A 17,410-nucleotide genomic window follows, 5' to 3' on the forward strand; every position below is an offset into this window, starting at 1 on the left:
CATATCTGGAAATTCCTGCTGTCAGTTTATGGAATACAAATCAACTGACTTGACCATTGGTTTCTGTTGTTTTCTTTGTCAAGTCCCCACTGGCTTAGGAGAGCTCAGCTTGAATTTGGTATGAGAAGATCCAGGAATTTCTGATGTTCAGGAATGTCACCAACCTGACTTTTGCTTACGATATAATGAAAGCACAGTAATGCACAAGAAGCTCAAATATTAGCTCTGTAGGTTAGTCTCTTTAATGTTCTTGCTACTGATCTTGCAAATCATTCAGTGCCTGTTATGATTGCATGTTGTCACATGATCAAAGTTATGTGTTTTTCAAATGTAGTCGAAGCTATAGCTAAATAAGCACTTAATATATGCCAGGCATTTATTTTTGTACTTGCGGTTTTCATATATTTGGTGACTCATTCCTCACAACGATTCTATACAGTAGATATTATTAATATTCCCATTTTATACCAGAGGTGGGAGGTACAGAGAAACAACTCGCTCCATGACCACAGACCTGGTAAATGACAGAGCTGAGATTATGACACAGGTCTGTCTGACTCCAAACATCATTATTAACAAAATGCTATAATGCCTGTCAGGTAAGAAAATGTGAAAAGGTTTAAGAGGGCTTGATGAAAAAAAAATAGTATGAAATGATCACAGTTGGGCTGTTTCTACAGTAAAGCAAACTTCAGGAATCATAAATACTCTAAGGTAGCCTTGTAAGAAAACTGAGAACAATCTTAATATCTAGGAAAACACTTTTGTTTGAACATTTTTCCAAAACACTTTTGGAAGAACAATTCAATTAAGAAGAGAATGTCCAAAGAGGCAAATCTATAGAGATAGAAAGTAGATAAGTGGTTTCCATGGACTGAGAGGAGGGGGAAATGGGAATGACTGCCAGCTGGTACAGGGTTTCTTTTTGAATGATGAAAATGTCCTAGAATTAAATAGTGGTGATGATTGCACAATATTGTGAGTCTATTAAAAACCACTAAAGTGTTTAAAGAGCGAATTTTATGGTATGTGAATTATATCTCAATAAAACTGTTATTAAAAAAAGAAGAGGAAAAAATGAAACCAGAAGGCTTAAGAACATGTTGGCGGACCAAAAACTTACCACAAAAATAGAGACATAAAAGTACTGCATGCGCAAGGTCATCTGTGATCTATTTCTCTGAAGACACAGCTTTCCAGGACATTTAGAAACTTGGCCACACTGTTAAACCTCCCTCTGAGCATTTGTATATGGTGGTGGAAGTGGGAGGGGGAAAGGGTTATTTCCAACTCAATCCTATTTGTGGAGAGATGATTGGTACATCAATCTGAAGGCTTATGTTGTCATCACTAGGAACCCAAGAAGAGTGTTTCCTGATCACAAAGGGACTTAGGTCCTAGTCAGAACACACCACAGTTCTTCAGGCCTTGAAATCATGTCAGGACTTGGCTATCTGCCACATCTACCAGGTTCTTAAAAGAGGTTAAAACTAGTCCTTTCTTCCGAGGATTTCCAAATGCAGTTGAATTATGCTTAGGTCAGTCTATGACCCCAAAACAGGTTTCAAAAATCTGCAATGTGTTTTCCTGCACACATCCAGTATTTCCAATCATTTGACCTGTTTTAAAGCAGTTTAAAGGGTTTTCTTATCCATCAAGACAGATACTGAAGCTGACTTTCTGTCTTGATTAGTGTGCTGGCTAATTGAGGTCATAGGTAGATGATAGCTACATTGACATTTTCATTCTCTCCAAATGGCCTCTGCTATCGAATATCATTCCAGTTGCTGGAGACAATTTTAATGAAGATATCAGAGACCTAACTTCTTAAATTGATTGTTGAAAAACTACAGATAAATTTATCAACTCACCTCTTGGCATTATAACTAACCTCTATAACAGGGACACTATCTTGCAAACATCTGGGTTTGATTAGTGATGGTGAAGCCTTTCAGATCAAGGATATCTCCTGAACTGGACATTCCTACTAAGTTGTTTCCCAACACTGCAGAAGTCAAGATTTGTTTCAGTACCAATGATTTATAAAGTATCAGATGGACGTGTACATTTTATCTACGCAAACGATTATTCATTGACCTTCTCAGTTGAAGTCCTCCTTAATTGTCTGGTATCACATTACCAGCCATCAAACTCAAAGGTAATTTCCCTCAGCTTTGCAGTAGATGTTCTGATATAACCTTTGTCCTCAAGGTGACAAGTCCCTGTTCCTATAATCTGAACAATGTCCTGATCTAATATCTGTCTATATGGGACATGGTCTCAGTCCATGGAATTCAAAAAAGTCAATTCATATGAGGTCTCTGGTATCCATTACTACTAAATATATATTTACTTTATTCCTAGCATAAACTAGAGCAGGAATAGGGCCCAGAGTTGTGACCCAACATTCCATTCTATTAAATCTCTAGTCTAACAGTTCAAGCAACTCTTTTACAGAGCCTAGGATTGCATAGAGGGCATTTGGGGGCCTATAGAGGAGAGTTAAGAAATTAGATTGGCTGGGAATACTTAGTACCTTCCTCTACCTAGTACCCCTTCTTCACCAAAATAATTGAACTTTTATCTGTTTGATCTATTGGGGTGCCACATATGATCTAATTTGAAAATGAGAAGCCACTATTAAAAAATAATTTCATAAACTATTACCACAATTAATCCAGGCATAGCTGACCAGGAACATGAACGGAGTTTTCAAGTAATGAAACTGAATGTCGGTGAAGATACCCTGCCCAAAACACACAGTTTTGCTATCCATTACTTTATCACAAGTATTGATAATGCAATTTCTTCCTCTACAAGCACAGACAAATAATTTCAAATAGTCATAAGTACAAAGAAGAAAATAAAACAGGATAATGGATAAAGTAGAGTGGTGGGAGAAGAAACAATTTTAGACAGGGTGATCAGAGAAGGCATCCAAGGGGGTAACATTTGGCCTGAGACAGCATGGAGAGAAAAACAAGGCAGCTGGAATTCAGGGAACCAGTGCCAAAGATGTAGAGAGACTCAAGTTGAGATTAGAGAGGTACTTCAACCAACACAAAAGGAGTTTAAGTATGGGTTTATTAACATTTGCACAAGAGTACCCATAGTGCTGCTTGTGGAAAAGGGCAAGAGAAAAGTTGGGAAAAAGAATAAGGAGGCTAGTATAGTAGTACAGTGATTATGGTGACTTGAATTAGAATGGTAATAGGGGAGACTGAGAAAAGTAGACATATATGGGGTATAATTTTGGAGGTAAAATTGAGAGAATTTGGTGATGGATTGAAGGTGAGTTTTAAGAAAAGAAGAGAAATTAAAGAAAATTATGGAGGTTTTTGCTTAAGCATTAAAGGTGCTTGGTAGTTTGTGCTGTTTTGATAGTGTTGTATACCCCAGAAAAGCCATGTCCTTTAATCCTGATTCAATATTAGAAGGTAGAAACCCTTTTGATTAGATTATCCCCACAGAGATGTGGCACTCCCAATTATGGGAGTGGCCTTGTGATCACATTATCTCCATGAAGTGGGGTGTCCAATTGTAGGTGTGGCCTTTGGTTAGATGGAGACGTGACTCCATCCATTCGAAGCGGGTATTGATTAGTTTACTGGAAAACCTGCTTTATCATGGGAACACCCGAAGAATGTCTGCAGGACGCATCTTTCAGCAGAACTTCGAGGAATAAATTTATGAGACTAGCTCAATCATCCCTGAAGAGCTCTGTAGTCATCTTTCCTTGCAGGTCAGATATTACCGTGGGAACTGCTGTCACTGAGCTGGAATCCTTAAACACAATGGGGATAATAGACCCCAAGTTGGCAGAAATCATGTGATAACAGTTAATCACCATAGACAAGATGGGTGGGACCAACTTAATGGACAACAGACTCAATGCAGCAAGCAAAATAATCTGACCCACAGAAACTTGTGACGTTGGCTAGTAGATCATGGGGTACCTAGAAGTAAAATAGATGAGCAGTCTACTAATTTCTTGTTTGAGCTGTATAAGCAGAAGAATTCTAGATCAAGTGAACAGAAGTCTAACTTCAATTACAAAAACAGAGGATCACAGACCCTTAATCTATTCCCAGACTTGAAATAGTTTACAGCCCCAGAGCCCCTCGAATGAGGGAAGGCTGGGTATCCTTGGGGAAGGACCCTTTCACACTGCCCAAAATTTATATTCTTAACTTTCCTCTCTGCTTTCCCCAAGGAGACCTATGGTTTTTACCAGGGTGACTGTGTGTTAGGGAACAGGAAATGATCAAATATTTCTGGGATTACTAGACACTGGCTCAGAAGTGACACTAATTCCAGGAGACCCAAAACATCACTCTAGTGCTCCAGAGTAGAGACTTATGGAGGTCAGGTAATTGATGGAGTTCTAGTTCAGTTGTCTCACAGTTGGTCCAGTGCATCCCTGAGCCCATTCTGTGGTCATTTTCCCAGTTCCAGATGCATAATTGAAATCAACGTACTCAGAAACTTGCAGGATCCCCATATTAGTTGTCTGACTCATGTAATGGGTACTATGATGGTAGGAAAGGCCAAGTGGAAGCCTCTATAACTGCCCCTACCTAAAAAAAAATAGTGCATTAGAAGCAATACCATATTCCTAGAGGGATTGCAGAGGTTACTATCACTCTTAAGGACTTCAAAAATGCAGAGGTGGTGATTCCCACCACATCCCCATTCAATTCTCCTATTTGGCCTGTGCAGAAAACAGATGGGACTAGGAGAATGACAGTGGATTATCATAAACTTTACCAGGTGGTGACTCCAATTGCAGCTGCTGTTTCAGATGTGGTATAATTGTTTGAACAAATCAACACATTGCCTGGCACCTGGTATACAGCTATCGAGTTAGGAAATGCTTTTTTCTAATAGCTGTCAGTAAGGATCACAAGACACAGACTGCATTCACCTGGCAAGGCCAGCAGTATATGTTCACTGTCCTGCCTCAGGAGTATATGAACTATCCAGCCCTATGTCACATTCTTGTCTCCAGGAAGCTTGATCATTTCTCCCTCCCACAAGACATCACAATGGTCCATTAGCTTTATGATATCATGCTCAGTGGACCCATAAGCAAGAAGCAGCAACTACTCTAGACTTATTGGTAAGGCATTTGCATGTCAAGGGATGGGAGATAAATCAACAAAAATACAGGGGCCTTCCTCCTCAGTTAAATTTCTAGGTGTCCAGTGGTGTTGGGCACTGTCGAGATACCCCTTCTAAAGTGAAAAATAACTGTTGCATATGGCCCCTGTATGACTAAAAAAGAGGCACAACTCCTAGTTGGCTTCTTTAGATTTTGGAGACAACATATTCCCCATTTGGTTGTGCTACTCTGGCCCATTTGCCAAGTGACCAGAAAAGCTGTTAATTTTGAGTGGAAACTTGAACAAGTGGAGATTCTGTGACAGGTCCAGGCTGCTGTGCAAGCTTCTGTTCCAATAGTGCTGGAAGTGTGAGTGGCAAATAGGGATGTTGTCTGGAGTCTTTGGCAGCCCCCTCTAGGAGAATCACAACAAAGACCCTTAGTATTCTGGAGCAAAGCCTTGCCATCCACTGAAGATACTACTCTCCTTTTGAGAAATAGCTTTTACCCAGTGTTCTAGTCTGCCAAAGCTGCCAGAATGCAACACACCAGAGATGGATTGGCTTTTAACAAAAGGGGATTTATTTAGTTAAAAACATATAGTTCTTCAGAGGAAAGGCAGCTAACTTTCATCTGAGGTTCTCTCTTACATGGAAGGCACAGGGTGATCTCTGCTGGCCTTCTCTCCAGGCTTCTGGGTTCCAACAGCTTTCCCCGAGGTAACTCCATCTTACATCTCCAAAGGCATGGGCTGAGCTGCAAGTGCTGAGATGAGGTATGCTATACTGCTTGGGTTGTGCTGCATTGAGCGCTCTCATTTAAGTATGCAGCCAATTAAAATCAAACATCATTCATTGCAGCAGGCACTTCCCCTAGCCAATTGCAGATGTTATCAGTGACAGATGAGCTTCACATGCATTGGCTCATGTCCACAGCAACAGAACCAGGCAGCCTCACCTGGCCAAGTTGAGGCTGAACCTAACTACCACACCCAGCTACTGGGCCTTAATAGAAACTGAATGCTTAACCATGGGTCACCAAGTTACCATGAAACTTGAGTTGCCTATCATGAGCTGGGTGTTGTTTGACCCATCAAGCCATAAAGTTGGGTGTGCACAGCAGCACTCCACCACAAAGTGAAAATGGTATATTAGAGATAGGGCTTTATCAGGTCCTGAAGGCACAAGTAAGTTACATGAGGAAGTGGCCCAAATGCCCATGACCCCCACTTCTGTCACATTATCTTCTCCTTCCATAGCAGAGCTATGGCCTCTTGGGGAGTTCCTTACAGTCAGTTGCCTATGGAAGAGAAAACTCCGGCCTGGTTTACAGATGGGTCTGCATGATATGCAGGGACCACCCAGAAGTGGACAGCTGCAGCACCCAACCCCTTCCTGGGATGTTATTAAAGGATAGTGATGAAGGGAAATCCTCCCAAGTAGGCAGAATTTCAAGCAGTGAACCTGGTTGTTCATTTTGCTTGGAAAGAGAACTGGCCAGAGGTGCATTTGCATATTGACTCATGGGCTGTTGCTAATGGTTTGGCTGGATGGTCAGGGACTTGTAAGGAGAATGACTGGAAAATTGGTGACAAAGAAGTCTGGAGATAAGACATGGATAGAACTTCCTGAGTGGGCAAAGAACATGAAAATATTTGTGTCCCATGTGAATGCTCATGACAGAGTGACTTCAGCAGAGGGACATTTTAATCAAGTGGATAAGATGACTCATCTTGTGGATCCAAGTCAACATCTTTGCTCAGCCACTCCTGCCATTGCCCAATGGGTTGATGAACAAACTGGGCATGTGGTAGGGATGGAGGTTATGCATGGGCTCAGCAACATGGACTTCCACTCACCAAGGCAGATCTGACTTTGACCATTGCTGAGTGCCCAATCTGCCAGCAGCAGAGACCCACACTCAGTCCCTGATATAGCACCATTCCTGAGGTGATCAGCCTATTTCCTCTTGGCAGGTTGATTACATTGGACCATTGCATCATGGAAGGGGCACTGATTTGTTCTAACTGGAATAGATACATACTCCAGGTATGGGGTTTGCATTCCTTGCATGCAATTTTCTGCAAAAACTACCATACATAGACTTACAGAATGCCTTATCCACTGTCATGTTATTCCACACAGCATTCCTTCTGATCAAGGAAACTACTTCGCAGTAAATGACATGCAGGAATGGGCATATGCTCATAGAATTCTCTGGTCTTACCATGTTCCCCATCATCTAGAGGTAGCTGGGTTGACAGAATGCTGGAATGGCCTTTTAAAAACCCAATTACAATGCCAAGCTGGGGCAGTGTTCTCCAGGAGGTTATGTATGCTCTGAATCAGCATGTACTGGATGGTTCTCTTTCTCCCATAGCCAGGATTCATTAGTCCAGGAATGAAGGGGTGGAAATGGGAGTGGCACCACTCACTATCACCCCTACAGATTCACTAGGTAAATTTTTGCTTCCTGTCCCTGAATCCTTAAGCTTTGCTGGTCTATAGGTCTTAGTTCCAAAAGGAGGAGCGCTCATTCCAGGAGACACAGCAATGATTCCACTAAACTGGAAATTAAGACTGCCAACTGGCCACTTTGGGTTTATCATGCCACTAAATCAACAGGCAGGAAAGGGGATTACTGTTCTGTCTGGGTGACTGATCTACTTCTATCTACTGCTACCTACTACGCAATGGAGGTAAAGAAGAGTTTTTCAGGAATACAGGAGATCCCCTAGGGTGTCTTTTAGTACTACTGTGTCCTATGATTAAAGTCAATGGAAAACTTCCACAACCCAATCCAGGCAGGACTACCAGTGGCCCAGCTGAAGTTCTTGCTGAGAGTAAAGGGAACATGGAATGGGTAGCAGAAAAAGGTAGTGATAAATATAAGCTTCAACCACATGACCCATTAAAGAAATGAGGACTATGATTGTATGAATTTTTCCTCCCTGTTTTGTTATGAGTACGTTTGCATTTGTACATAAGCAAATATCTTATTCTCCTCTTATCATATGACATAAGTTGTACTGTTCATGTTATAGTATTTAAGTCATAGGATGTGAAGTTTAAGAGTGAATGTTACCTAAGGACTTTCACCCTATTCTGGAGAGATAAAGTGCATTTCTGGTTGTATGCAGGACAGTTGAGCATTGTTAGGGAAAATCTCTGTCTGTTATTATGTTCTATTTGGAAAGTAAGCATGTTTCTAGGTCATGTGTACAGCTGCCACATTGACAATGGGTGAACTGTGATGGTTAAGTTCTGGGGTCAACTTGTCCAAATGATTATGCCCAGTGATCTGGTCAGACAAACACTGGTTTGACCATTGCTTCAAGGATATTTTGTGGCTGGAAGTCTGGTGTATTAAGTCATCAATCAGTTGATTGCATCTATGGCTGATTACATCTGCAATCAACTAAGACGCATCTCCCACAGTGGAGCTAATCCAATCAGTTGAGGGCTTTTCAGCAATGATAGAGGCTCTTTCACTGCTTCTTTAGCCAGCAAGCCTCTCCTGTGGAGTTCATCCAGACCCTTCCTAGGATCCCACAGCCTGCCCTGTGGATTTTGGACTCTTCCATTCCCACATTTGCATGAGACACCTTTATAAATACCATATTTATAGATCTCTCCCATTGGTTCTGTTTCTCTAGAGGGCTCTGACTAACACAAGGACATCTCCATTTCTTCTTAAAAGAGTCCCATACCCCTTCCCCACACACCCCCACTTATTGATATTTAGTTTTGGCATATTGCCTTTGTTACATTCAATGGAAACATTATAATGTTATTGTGAGCTATAGACCCTACTTTGCACGGACTGCATTTTTTCCTGTATACCATCATATTTTCAACATCTTGCAATGTTGACATTCATTTGTTCCATCTCATCCAAAAACATTCTTATATTTGTTCATTTAATGATGATCATTGTCTACTCTAGGAATTGCCAAGTTATTCCATTTCAGTCTTTATCCTATATCTTTCCTTCTTTTGTCACACATGCTCCCATCCCTCTCCCTTAATGACTCACACTCAGCTTCATTTTCTGTACTTATATTATCGAGCTACCATCAGACAGTATTCTGCTATCCATTTCTGAATCTTTACAATCAGTCCTGTTGAACATTCTGTATTCCTTTAGCACCAAGTGACCAATCTCTATGCTCTTTCTATCTCCTGATAACCTGTGTTCTTAACTTTAACTCTCAAAGTACACTCATTAATATTAATTCATATTAGTGAGACAATATATATTTGTCCTTTTGTTTCTGGATAATTTCACTCAGCATGAAGTCCTGTGTTCATCCACATTGTCACATGCTTCATGAATTTATTCTGTCCTACAGCTGCATAATATTCCATCACAAATATATAACACAGCTTGTTTAGCCACTTGTCCATTGATGCACATTTGAGATGTTTCCATCTCTTGGCAATCATAAATAATTCCACTATAATTATTGCTGTGCAAATGTCCATTTGTGTCTTTGCCTTCAGTTCCTCTGAATATATACCTATTAATGTGATTGCTGGATCATATGGAAATTCTATACTTATCTTCCTGAGGAACCTCCAAACTGCCTTCCAGAGCAGTTACAACATTCTACATTCCCACCAACAGTGAGTAAGTGTCCCTCATTCCCTTCATCTTCTCCAGTACTCATGGTTTTCTGTTTTATCATATATATATATATATATATATATATATATATACATACATATACTGGCCATTCTAATGTGTGTGAGATGATATTTCATTGTGGTTTTGAATTGCATTTCTCTAATAGCTAGTGAAGTTGGGTATCTTTTCATATCCCTTTTAGCCATCTGTATTTCCACTTCTGAAAAGTTTCTATCCATCTTTTTTGGCCTATTTTAACTAGGTTGTTTATCTTTTGGCTGTTGAGTTGTAGAATCTCTTTACATATTCTGGATATTAAACCCTTATCTGATATGTGGTTTCCAAATATTGCTTCTTATTGCATAGGCTGTATTTCTACTTTCCTGGAGAAGTTCTTTGATGCACAAAAGTGTTTAGTTTTGAGATAATTCCATTTATCTATTTCTTTTTCAATGCTCACACTTTGGGTGTGAGGTCTAGGAAGCCACCTCCTATCACAAGACCTATAAGATATTTCTCCACATTTTCTTCTAAAAGTTTTATGGTCTTAGCTCTAATGTTCAAGTATTTGCCCCATTTTGAGTTGATTTTTTGTATAGGGTGAGAGATATTGGTCATTTTTCATTCGTTTGCCTATGGATATCCAGTTCCCCAAACACTATTTATTGAAGAGGCTTTTGTGTCCCAGTTGGGTGGCCTTGGCCACCTTATCAAAGCTCAATTGTCTATAGATGAGAGGGTCTATTTTTGAACACATAATTTGATTCAATTTGTCAGTATATCTATCTTTATGACACTACCATGATGTTTTCACAACAGTAGTTTTATAATATGCTTTAATGTGAGGTAGTGTGAGACCTCCCACTTCATTTTTCTTTCTCAAAAAACTTTTAGCTACCCTTCCAAATAAATTTGGTTATTGATTTCTCTATTTCTGGAAAGTAAGTCATTGGGATTTTAATTGGCATTGCATTGAATTTATAAATCATTATGGATAGACTTGACATTTTAACTTATATTTAGTTTTGCAAACCATGAACATGGTATGCACTTCCATTTATTTAGGTCTTCCATGATTTATTTTAGATATTTCTTATAGTTTTCTTGTGTAGGTCTTTTGTATCCTTGGATAACTTGTTACTTAATATTTCATTCTTTTGGTTACTTTGTAAATTGAAGTTTTTCTCGATTTCCTCCTCAGATAGCTCATTACTAGTGTGTAGAAACACTACTGATTTTGGGGTGTCAATCTTGTACTCTGCCACTTTGATGTACTCATTTATTACCTCTTGTAACTTTGCTGTATATTTTTCAGGATTTTTGACATGTAGCATCATGTCATCTGTAAACAGTGAGAGTTTAACTTTTTCTTTTCCAGTTTGGATGCCTTTTATTTCTTTTTCTTGTCTAGTTGCTCTGGCTAGAACTGCCAGCACAATATTGAATGACAACAATGTTAGCTGTTAGTTTTTCATATACTGTCTTTATCATGTTTAGGAAGTCTATTCCTTCTATTACTAACATGTGAAGTGTTTTCATCAAGAAAGGATGTTGGATTTTGTCAAATATTTTCTCTGCATCAATCGAGATGATCATATGGTTATTCCACTTTGATTTATTGATGTGGTGTATTACATTAATTGATTTTCTTGTGTTGAACTATCCTTGCATGCCTGGAATAAATCCCACTTGGTCATAGTGTATAATTCTTTTAATGTGCTGCTGGAATCAATTTGCAAGTATTTTGTTGAGGGTTTTTGCATCTATATTCACAAAAGAGATTGGTCTGTAATTTTTTTTTTTTAGGATCTTTGTCTGGCTTGGTATTAGGGCGATGTTGGCTGAAAGAATGAGTTAAGTAGCCTTCTTTCCCCCTCAATTTTTTTTTTAATATTTGGGGAGGATTGGTTCTAATTCTTTCTTGAATGCTCGGTAGAATTCACATGTGATTCCATCTGGTTCTAGACCTTTCTGTTTTGGGAGCTTTTGATGACTGATTGAATTTCTTTACTTGTGATTGGCTTTTTGAGGTCATCTATTTCTTCTCAAGTGAATGTTCATTGTTCATGCTTTCATAGAAAGTTGTCCATTTTGTCTATGTTGTAGTTTATTAGCATATAGTTGCTCACAGCATCCTTTCATTATCTCTTTTATTTCTGAGGGGTCATTAATGATGTACCCTCTCCCATTTCTGATTTTATTTATTTGCATCCATTCTCTTTTTCGTTAGCCTAGCTAAGTGTCCATAGATTTTACTGATTTTCTCAAAGAGTCAAACTTCTCGTTTTGTTAATTTTTTTGATGATTTTCATATTCTCTATTTTATTTATTTCTGCTTTAATCTTCATTATTTCTTTCCTTCTGTTTGCTTTGGCCTTAGTTTGATGCTATTTCTTACTTCTTCCAGGTGTGTAGTTAATTCCTTGACTTTTGTTCTTTCTTCTTTTTAATATAAGCTTTTAGGGCAATAAATTTCCCTCTCAGCCCCACCTTTCTGCCTCCCATGAGCTTTTTTTTTATATGTTGTGTCTTCATTTTTATTGGCTTGAAGATACATACTGATTTATCTTGCAATTTCTTCCTTGACCAACTGGTTTAAGAATGCGTTGCTTAGTCTCTATGTTTTTTTGTGAATTTTATGGCCCTCCAGCAGTTATTGAGTTCCAACTTCATAACCTTATGATCCAAGAAACTGTTTTGCATAATATCAATCATTTAAAATTTATTGAGACTTCTTTGTGACCCAACATATGCTCTGTCCTTGAAAATTATCCATCACCACTTTAGAAAACTGTGTATTCTCCTGTAGCATTGTGTAATGTTCTGTAAATCTTTGGTAAGTCTTGTTCATTTATTGCATTATTCAAAATCTGTTTCGTTATTGACCCTTTGTCCTAATGTTCTAGCCATTGATGACAGTGATATATTGAAATGTCCAACTATTTCTGTAGAGTTGTCTACTTCTCCCTTCAGTGTTGTCAGTGTTTGACTCATGTATTTTTGGGTATTCTGGTTCAGTGCATAAATGTTTACAATTCTTATATCTACTTGATTAATTGTCCCTTTTATTAATACATGGTGTCCTTATTTGTCTCTTTCAATTATGTTACATTTGATGTCTAATTTGTTGGAAATTAGTGTAGCTATTCTAGCTCTTTTCTGATTATTGTTTGTGAAAAATATCTTTTTACAATCTTTCACTTTCAATCTGTTTTTGTCTTTGGGTATAAAGTGAATCTCTTGTAGACAGCATATAGATGGGTCCTGTTTTTTAATCCATTCTGCCAGTCTATGTCCTTTGATTGGGGAGTTTGATCCATTAATATTTATTGTACTTTCATCCGCCATTTTATCTTTTGGAGTTTTTGTCATGTCTCATTTTTTTCCTCTTTTTATTTGTACTGATAGGCTTCATTCCTGCATTCTTCTCCAGATCTCTCTCTCTCTCCTGTCTTTCCCTATCTGTAGTGCTCCCTTCAGTGTTTCTTGTAAAGCCAGTCTCTTAGTTACAGACTCTCTCAGTGACTGTCAGAAATATTTTAATCTTCCCCTTGTTGCTGAAGGACAGTTTTGTTGGGTATAAAATTATTAGCAGTTTTTGTCTTTCAGAATATTAAATATATCATAGCACTGCATTCTTGTCTCCCATGGTTTCAGCTGAGAAATCTGTGCATAATTTTATTAAGCTTCCCTTGTATGTTATGGATTGCTTTTGTTGCAGAATTCTCTCTTTGTCTTTGACATTTGGCATTCTGTCAAATATAAGTGTCTTGGAGTAGGTCTAAATAGACCTACTATTATGTTTGGGGTGTGCTGCACTTCTTGAACCTGTAATTTTATATGTTTCATAAAAGAAGGGAAATATTCAGTGACTATTTCTTCCACTAGTCATTCTGGCACTTTTCCCTTCTCTTCTCCTTATGGGACACCCATAACAAATATATTCATGCACTTCATGTTATCATTCGAGTTTCTGATTCCATGCTCATATTTTTCCATTCTATTTCTTCTCTGTGCTTTTGTGTGTAGGATTTCAGAAGTCCTGTCCTCTACTTCACTTATACTTTTTCTACATCTTCAAGTCTGCTGTTGTGCATCTTCATTGTGTTTTTCAAGTCTTCTATTGTGCCTTTTATTACCATAAGCTGTGCCATTTGTTTTTATAATCTTTCAAGTTCTTCTTCATGTCCACCAAATGTCTTCCTCATATCCTTCATTTCTTTTGTGATTACATCCCTCAATTCATTGATTTGATTTTGCATGTTTGTTCAAACATCTTCAAGTAGTTGTTTCAATTCTTGTAACTCATTTGAAATGTTGCTTTGTTCCTTGAGGCATTATATTCATTTTTCCCATTATTTTTCCTGGTGACTAGGTATCTGATTTACTTGACTAGTTTATTTTGGGGTTTGTTTTTGCTCTTTCACCTAGGGTTTGCTTGTTGATTGGCTTTGTTTTCTATCTGTTATTTGGCATTCAGTTCAACTTATTCGAGGCCTCTAAAGCTTCTGTTTAGCTGATCAGTATTTCAGCTCTTGTTTTTCTGGTTCTTACCCTATCTATATGGAACAATTTTTCAGGAGGGTCTCCACAGATATTATTGATTCCACTCAGATTTTCCCAGACCAGTCTGGCCCAGGTCTCAGAAGGTGGGTAATCAGTGCCAATCACCTGAAAGTGAGACCCAGCAGGTTTTCAGACTTTCCTATGAGGCCTGTAGTCTCTATCCTTTTCCCATCCTCTCCAGCTAGTGGCCTTTGTCAGCCCACAGCATCTCACCAGTGTAAAGTGGTGCAGTGTCTTTAATTTTCAGCCACATCTCCCTGTCAGGAGAGGTATGGTTGAGACAGAGGCTGAGGTAGATGGCAAGCTTAGGTTGCTTTGGTTTTCTAGCCCCAGGAGCCTGAATTCTCTGAAGGAGGTCCAACACTTCAGCTGGGCCCTGCTCCTCCCTTTTTACGGAAGATACACCCTTTAGGGAATTATCTCCCCCACTTAAGTTATTAGTTTGTCTCCCAGACCTATTTTAATTCAGCCCTTGTCTGGGTCCCATTGATAATTGAAAATTCCTGGAGTTTTCCCTAATGAGCTACTTGGAATAGTAAAATAAAATAGAAGTACCTTTTCAGAGTTAGTACCCCACCTTCAAGGTTCCAGTACTCTGAGCTTGGCCGATGCTAAAATCCTCTGTACATAATCTAATTTATTGTATTTCACTTTTTTTTTCTGTCAGCCCTGCCTTCTCTCTGCCAAGATGAACACGGCAATTGGAGCTGGGCTGAACTACCCTGCCCCTCGATCCCAGTAGAAATTACATGAAGACATGCCCTGTAGGGAATTATCCCAATTTACCTGAGTAATTACTTTGTCTCTCAGACTGACTTAATTCCATCCTTGCCTGGGGCAGTGGTGAAGCCTGAGAATTCCTGCAGTTCTACAGTTTTATACAGTGTTCTATATAGTATGGGATCTCAGCTGTCCCACCTGTTCAGAATGGTGTACAATGTGTATCTAGTCACTGAACTCCCTCACACAATTGTTCCTTACAGTTCCTGGCTATTTACTAGGTGCCCTAGGAGAAAAACTAAATTTCACACCTCACTGTGCAACCATCTAGCTGTGACTTTCCCCTCAATATAAATCTTATAAGCACATACAATGTGATTCACCTGGTGGCTGGTGAGATAGGTGAGAATGAACCAGGCCAGGGATGCCAATGTGGCGTCATCATGAATACTGCTGGTGTGGCTGCCTTCAAGGGCCAGCTTGGACAAGCTGCATGCTCTGCTTCCAAAGTGGGCATAGTCAGCATGACATTGCCCATTGCTCAAGATCTGACTCCCTTAGGCCTCCAGGTGATGACCATTGCTCCAAAAGCATGTGTGATCTTTACCTTTGTTAAGGGAGAATTGGGGTCCATGGTTCACTTCCAAAGGCTATGGCACATTCTGACACAAAATACTCCCTCAGTCCTAGCTCCTGGCATTCAAGGATATCTCTGTCATAACCCCAGATGGATCCAAGCATAAGGAACAGGTACTTCAGAATCTAAATTCCAGCAATAGCAAATTAAATATCAAAATATGCAGATTGCAGCAAAATATTACAAGATATGCAAAGGAACGGTAAGCTATGGCTCATGCAAAGGAGTTTAAGCATCAGAAACCATCAGTGAGGAGGAACAGACTAGGACATAGCAAAGAGCTCAAAGAGCTAAAGGAAAACATGGACAAAGAACTAAAATACATAAAGAAGACTATAAATGAACACAAAAACAAAATGAATAAAGAGATATAAATTATGAAAATAAACCATAGATAAAAAACACATTAATTTTAAATTTAAAATTTCCTAGAGGGGTTCAGCAGCAAATTGGAGTTGACAGAAGAACAAATCAGTGAACTTGAGATAAAACAATTGAAATCATCCAGTCTATGAAGAAGAAATAAAAACGAATGAAGAAAAGTGAATACATCCTAAAGAACCTGTGTGAAACCACCAATCATAATAATACATTGTAGAAGTCCCAAACAGAGAAGAAAGAGAGAAAGCAGCAGAGAGAATATTTGAAAAACTAATGGCTGAGAGATTCCAAAATTTAATAAAATATATGAGTAGATATATCCAAGAAGCTGAAGGAATTTCAAAGAGAAGAAACCAAATACACCCACAGCACGACATTATAGTCAAACTTTCAAATGTCAAAGATAAATAGAGAATACTCAAACTCGAGAGGGCCAGTATGTCAGATGCAAGGGACATCAATAAGTACCAATTTCTCATCAGAAACTGTGCAAGCAAAAGGCAGTAGAATTACATATTTAAAATGCTGGAAAAAATATGCCAACCAAGAATCCTAAATCTAGCAAAATTGACTATCAGAAGTTGGGAAGAGATTAAGACATTCTCAGAAAAAAAAATCTGAGAGACTTTATTACCACAAAGTTCATCCTTACAAGACACGCTAATAGTACTTCTGCAGGTTGAAATGAAAGGATACTAGTCAATAGATCAAAACCTCATAAAGAAATAAAGATCTCTGATAAAGGTAAAGGCATGGGTAAATATAAATGCAAGAACCATTGCATTTTTGGTTTGTAACTCCACTTTTTACTACATATTGGATCTAAAATGCAAATGTATAAAAAGTAATGGTAAATCAATGGTTTTGAACTCATAATGTATAAATTTATGTATTATGACGAGCTACACAGAGGTGGGGGATGGAGGGATACAGTATCATAGTTTGTGTATGCTATTGAAGTTAAGTTGGATTTAAACTTGACAAGAATATTATAGATTTAAGATGTTAAATTTATACCCAATGGTAACCTTAAAGAAAATAGAGAAAAATAGTCACAGAAGGAAATTAGAGGGGATTCTAAAGGGTTAACAACAAAAGATTAACTTCCTGCAAAAACAGGCAGTAATCTAAGAACTGAGGGACAATAAAAGCAGAAGCAGGGGGTGTAAGGGTAGTTCAGTGGTAGAATTCTTGCCTGCATTGCGGGAGATCCAAGTTCGATTCTCATTCCATGCACTTCCCAAAAAGCAAACAAACAAGCAAAACAAACAAAGAAATTCAACAAATGGTGCTGCAATAACGAGATACTCACATGGAAAAATAATGAAATGTGACCCTGCCAAACAATATACAAAAAAAAAAAAGGAAGCAATCCAAAT

General features: G+C 38.6%; 1 long non-coding RNA gene across 1 annotated transcript in view; it reads right to left on the reverse strand.

Moving 5' to 3' along the window:
- The window catches only part of LOC143670370 (uncharacterized), a 196,949-nt gene that overhangs the window by 21,691 nt on the left and 157,848 nt on the right, over window positions 1–17,410 (reverse strand). The window lies entirely within an intron of this gene.

This window comes from Tamandua tetradactyla, chromosome X, assembly GCF_023851605.1.
Source record: "Tamandua tetradactyla isolate mTamTet1 chromosome X, mTamTet1.pri, whole genome shotgun sequence".
NCBI classification, from domain to species: domain Eukaryota; kingdom Metazoa; phylum Chordata; class Mammalia; order Pilosa; family Myrmecophagidae; genus Tamandua; species Tamandua tetradactyla.